This window comes from Alexandromys fortis, unplaced genomic scaffold (genome assembly GCF_014885135.2).
Source record: "Alexandromys fortis isolate MF-2015 unplaced genomic scaffold, M_Fortis_MF-2015_v1.1 scaffold_42, whole genome shotgun sequence".
NCBI lineage: Eukaryota > Metazoa > Chordata > Mammalia > Rodentia > Cricetidae > Alexandromys > Alexandromys fortis.
The window spans coordinates 4,362,678-4,369,199 of NW_026067934.1; the positions used below are offsets into that span (position 1 = coordinate 4,362,678).

The 6,522-nt window shown below is 37.3% G+C and overlaps 1 non-coding gene across 1 annotated transcript; it reads left to right on the forward strand.

Annotated features, from left to right (window-relative positions):
- The first annotated feature begins 5,970 nt into the window (after positions 1 to 5,970).
- Positions 5,971 to 6,042, forward strand: Trnaa-agc (transfer RNA alanine (anticodon AGC)). Its single transcript has one exon. It is a non-coding gene; the product is annotated as a tRNA-Ala (tRNA).
- Positions 6,043 to 6,522: the final 480 nt, after the last annotated feature.

Below are 6,522 nucleotides of genomic sequence, written 5' to 3' on the forward strand. Positions count from 1 at the left end.
TTGACAATATTGGTAACTGCAATCACATAGCAAGTTAAAAACATGCTTTTGGGACTGTATAATGGAGCTAAGGAGACTTCTAAGCAAAGTGGAGTAGGGGCTGACTGTTTTTCCCCCTTCTTCTTCCGAGAGGGCAAAAGAGAAAGGAAAAGGAAGAAAGTGCAGGAGGAAACGCTAAACAAATGGATCCAGGATTTGCAAATTCTTTTTGAAATTCTTAACTAGTCCAGATAGCAGATGATATTAAAATTATAAATTATATTCTGACAATGAAATCAGAGTCACGACTGGAAGAACATATCCAGAAGTGAAGCTAAAAAGATGACTTTTACTAAGACCTGCTAGTGAAATTGACTCCATCATTTTTTTCATTTTTTTGTAATAGATTCTTTTTCTTGGTTTTTGAGACAGGGTTTCTCTGTAACTTTGAAGTCTGTCCTGGAACTAGCTGTTGTAGACCAGCCTGGCCTCAGACTCATAGAGATCTGCCTGCCTCTGCCTCCCGAGTGCTGGGGTTAAAGGCGTGTGCCACCACCACCCAGCTATAGGAATTTGTATCATCTCTAAGGTACCGATGCTTATAAGTGGAAACTGATAAAGACCCAGTGTGAAGTCTCCATGACAAAGAGAAATTAGTTACCTTCTACATTAGTGCTGGTGGGCGATGGAAGGAATGATGCAGGATATTTCTAGTATATGGCTTGCCTGCCATGAAACAACCCTGGAAAAGTATGAAGACAGAACATTGCAATATAAAAACATTGCAACTTCGATGCAATTTGGTGAGAGATACAATTTCAAAATAAAACAGGAGCTAGGGAGAAAGTTTAACACTTGCTTCTCTTGCACAAGACTGAAGTTCAATTCCTAGCACCCAATTCCTAGGGCACTCATGGCCCCCTATAATTACAGCTCCAGCTCTAATGTTCCCTTTGTTCTTTGTTGAACACCCAAGCCCATGTGCAACTTCATGTGCACCTACACAAGTACATACATGCACACACATATGCAAGCACAATACACACATGCACACACACACACACATGCACACAAATCTTAAAAAGAAAGCTGTTAGAAGTGGGAGTGGGGTAGAGCTAGGAACATAGCTCAGTGGTAGAGTGCTCGTCCAACATATGTAAAGCCTTGCTATCAATCCTATATACTGTAACAAAACACTAGGAAAATATCCAATAGTTAAGAATATATCTGACTGCCTCCACATGAACTTGACAAAATTGTCCCCTTTGATGAAGTATTAATATAAATATTTTTTTCTTGTTGTGTTCTTGTCTTAGGAACACACAAAGCAAATGATGCAACTTATTTTTAGTTCCTTCTCCAGCGGCCCCACTCCCTTTCCTTTATTTACACGAGTACTCATTTTACTGAACCTGCCATTAAACAGCTCGGAAAAGCATTATCGTCTGCCCAAGGACTCTCCTTTTAGTGTTCACTGCAGTTTTATTTTTCCAGATGGGATGCTGGGGCATTAGCTAACTCTATTGTTTGAATTCCAGACCATAAATATAGCCTACTTCTTACTTACTGTTGCATTTTCCACCAACCATTTGATCCCTGGTATAAAAATAAATCTCCTTGTCATTTCCCTAATCTCTTCAGAGAGTCATTATGTTCCACTGAAACTTTCAGGATCTGAAATAGCTTTATGAACGCTAACCTTTGATAATGTACAAGTCAAGACCCAGAACAGCTACATATTTCCATCAAACATAATTAGAACACTGCCCACATGGTTAGAGACACAACTGAGGAAGGAACTGTTAGGGCTGTTCTTTCTAGTTCACTGTTTTATGTATTGATTTTTCCATGCCACTTAAGAAGAGTAACTCTTGTATTAGCTGCCTTTCTCATTGCCGTGAACAAATGCCTCATAATAAACAGCTTCAGAGAAGAAAGGTTTATTTCGACTCACAGTAAGATAGGGTGGAGTTCATCATGGCAGGGAAAACAAGGTCACGTGAGTTAAGAAAGCTGATCACAGGAGTCTACCAGAGAGAGAGCATCACTTGTGCTCGGTATATTTTCTCCTTTTTTACTCAGTGTGCAACCTCACCCCAATGATGGTGCTGTCCACATTCAGGGTGGGGACCTTTCTGGAAACATCTTCACTGACATATCTAGTGATGTGTTTCCATGGTGATTCTGTTTGAAGATTAGTCAGCACAGTAAGTTCTACCTAAGAAATTAGCCTTCCTCAAGGTAGAAGTAACAGTCGCACTATTGTTGAGATAAATGACAACCATGCCTCAGTGGAACTATTTTTATGGGGACTCTAAGTTTTACCTCTTTCTTTCACTTGAGTCTGCAATATTTCTGCCAGATGTGTAAAATTGTATGGATTCTGCCTGTGATGCCTCTCTGCAGCCATTGTTACTTCAGTTCACACTAACACTAAAAGTCCAATGCTCTATCCATTGGGCAAAGGATCCCCATTGTTATGTCAGAAAAGTTATCTCTCAAGTCAGAGATCAAACAAAAGTTGACTTTAAATGACTTTTAATTACTTTAAGATAATGATATCGAAAATCATGACAGTGCTGTAAATTGGGAGTGTGAACTCCTTTGTGGATGATTGTTCATCTAGACCAGAGGCTGGCTAGCCATTGATGTGACTGAGAAATGTAGGATTTACCCCCCATTATCACTTAGCCAGTTAGCTGGCTTCTGACTTGCATGCAGTTCTGTATTTACTCAAAACCCTACCTATTCCCTTGAACATCTACCTTATATCAACCAATCTGATGACTCAGTTGTTTTTTTTTTTTACATTAAGCCCAGCATTTCTGAGTTTAACTTGCAAATAATTAAAACTGTGTACTTACGTCCTGTGACAAAATAGCAACTCAGATTGGCTCTGATATTCTTGCTTGTTGGTATCAAAACAATTTATTTATTGAAGGCATAGACTTGTTACATCCTGGGGAATCAAAGATGTCTGAATAATTTGCTTGGTCATCATCAAGGCTTCTGAAACTTTTCTACTCACAGCCTCTTGCTGCACACACACAAAAAAATCTTTTTGACTCCTTATATATAGTTATATAAAATAACTACAAATTAAACCTTCAGTGATAAACCATAAAGATAAGCATTTTGAAACAATTATTTGGGATACATATAATTTTACTATTTATTAAACAGTAAGGCAAAATTGCATAATAATTAGAAAGAAAATTATATATCAGAAAGATTGCTATTGATAAAAAGTATTTCTATTTGATAAAAGCACAAAATAAAGAAATAGAACATAAAATGAGTAGGTCTGGATTTTTCTAAGAGTGAGCATATTCAAGATAGAACTGTTGGATTATAGGGTGTTGATACACTGAAACTGAGCCATAGGAACACCAGTAGAGGTAACACTTTTAAAGGATTTCCTGTCCATGGGTTGCTTTCTTTGCCACTATGGATTGAACCTGGAGCCCCAGGCATGCCACATTGGTCTATATACTGTCCTCCTTTTTGTTTGGAACTATATTGTAATTTGCCTACCGTGGTCTTGAACTTGCTGAATTCCATGTCTGTGGTGGCAGGACCAACTTCATAGTTCTTTAGATATTTATACCTTGAGAGCTTTATGAGTAAAGTATGAAACTGATCAAATTTCCAGTTAATTGTTTTTATAAGCTCTTGGTTACACAGTCCAGGCCAGCCTCAAATTCATTATCCTTCTCCCCCAGCATTCTGAATGTTGGGGTTAAGAATATAGGTTGTTGTTATGCCTAGGTAGTTTTAGTATTTTGCTTTTGGATTTTTTTAAATTATCTAACAAGGCAACTATGCTGCCTCCATGAAAAGCCAAGTTGATTCTTTTTGAAATATTGATCCTCTGTGTCATAAATTGTGTTCTCCTTTAAATGTCTCAGCATAACCTCAGGTCAGAAATACATGCCAAAGGAAATTTAAAATAATTTGCTCACACAGTCTTCCTTTAAGAATCTCTTTCTATTTCTTGCTAATACTAATTTCCTGCTTTCTCCCTGCTGTGGCTCTTTCTTGACAATATAGTACTGTTACAGTGTTACAATATAGTATTACAGTGTTACAATATAGTATTACAGTGTTACAATATAGTATTGTTACAGTGTTACAATTCCAATATAGGTGTAGGTGAAGAGCTTCAGAATCTTTCCTCACAAACACTTGGGCAAGGTAGTGAACAAAGAGCTGGGGAAAATAGCAACTGTGAGAAAAGTTAAATATATTGTCAAAGTAGGTCATTTTGTATTCTACTTAAAGTTCAAGTAGGCCAAAGAATATTTTTATGCCAAATTAATCCTGTCCTATCAAATGCAAACCAAGTCCCCAGGGAAGCATGATTCTGTAGCCAGAGGGCATATGCGAAGAGGTCAATTGACTCTTTTCTCAGGTTATGATCATCATTAATGGTAATGGATATTCTGTTCTGGGACTGAGGTAAGGGCATACCGTTTTATTGTGCAATTGATGCTACTGAACATAATAGAGACATTTGTATGGGCACCTGAGGAGCTTCTCGGGAAAGGTGTCCAGAGAAGGTCAAGTCTATGTGCCAACCAGGATAACCTGCTACCACCATTCAAAGGTGTTTAGGTGGAGTGTGAGTCAGAGGAAGATGTTCTTGATAGTTTTGTATTAGTCATTTGTCTACTTCCAATACATGCTCTTTCCATAGAAATAAGTTTTCTTATATTACTTCATCTGTTCGAGAAAAAAAGGTGAAATTAAAAGGAAAAAAATTACAAAGCCTTGCACTTGCAGGGGCAATTAGGACTCAGGTTGTAGGAAACAAACCCTGAGCCAAGTCCAATGTCTGCAGTTCTACATACCACAAAAGATGTGTCGTGCTCCAGGAGGCCCAGTGCTCAGTGGGGAATTAGAGTATAAGGGAAGTGGTATTTGTAGAATCAATGAATTGAAGAATAAAAATGCAAAAGCTGGACAGAGAAAACAGATGCTCAAGGATAACTGCCTACATTTCAATTGGAGAGGATAAAGAAGCAAGTCGGAAATGGAGGAGTTTCAGTAGTAATAACATGGTATACTGAGGAAAGGAAAAGTGAAGAAAGATGTAGAGCTGATAAGATTGAGGATGTTAGACTTTAAGTACCATATAGAATATTCCAGAAACATTTGTTTAGAAAAAAAACGGGTTAGAAATGTTTGGTGCATGAGGGAAAGAGATCCCCAAATAGGAGTGGCTGAAATAGATTAGAAAATGTGTGTGTGTGTGTGTGTTTGTATACACTTACATATATTATTCATATACAACTGTTGGTTGGCACTTCAAGGCTTACATATCATGATATATTGTTGTGGATGATGATTCTTCTGTCTTGTGTTTTGTGTTCTGTATGCTGATATGAACGCATCATCATATTTCTAGAAGTAGAAATTATGATGAAGACAAACGACACACACAGTATTTTTCTTGAGGATGGTTCTATGAAAATACCATACAGTGTTTCTGCTTATCTTCCATTGGCTGGGACAAAGCTTCTTAAACTGTGGTTCATGTACCATATATTATATCTCATAATTGATTGTGGGGTTTGTAAAATTTGGCAGCATAAAAAGTTTTCTGAACATGCAGGGACCGGAAATTACCTGCAAATAAAAACAAATAAAGATTTGGGTGTTTCTTCTGTAATTTCCCATATTGAATCAGACGATTTCACTACAGCCTTGGATCTAAACATAATATATGAATTTTGCACTGTGCATGATGCCACACCAAGCCATTTCACACCAATAACTGCTGCCTGAAAGACAATGGCTTAGACTCAGCACTATCAGACATTACAGACTGCATTGCTTTTGTTATGCATACAAAGACTTTTACTCTGGTAGAAACAACACGGTTTCTTTATGTAATGCAAAGATATCATATTTTTATTGAGCTAGACAAACATGTATATTAATCTTGTTAGTGTATAAGATTACCTTTTCTCTTAGTAAGTGATAGTCAGTGGGGGTGTAGCTCAGTGGTAGAGTGCATGCTTAGCGTGCACTAGGCCCTGGGTTCGATCCCCAGCACCTCCATTGTGGAGCACTTACCCTTAGTAAGTAATAATGTATATATTAAAGAATAACTTAGAAACACATTTATATATAATTTATTAACAGTAAGTTTTGATTTGTGTACCTATATTATATACCCAAATGCCTGAGATCATATAGAGATTTTTTGGGTGAAAGAGGTTACAAGTGGGAAAAGCTTAATTAAATCTAGACTAGAACCTTATCAAATGACCATACCTAGCAAAAGTGACACTTAGTAATGCATTCTTAGTCTTTGCATATGTGCAATCAATTAAAGTGACAGTGGGTACATTCTTTTACAGAGGTAAAGGAATAGAATATAACTTGTGAGACAGTTCACTGATAAAGCTCTAAAATGACTGAATATATTTTAAAAATATGAGCTGACAAATGGGCTAAAATGAAGCACAATGATTCATCATCGCACAGGGAGGAGTAAGTTTTAGTCGTCAGAAACTCTCCCTGTCTTTGAGGAGCAGG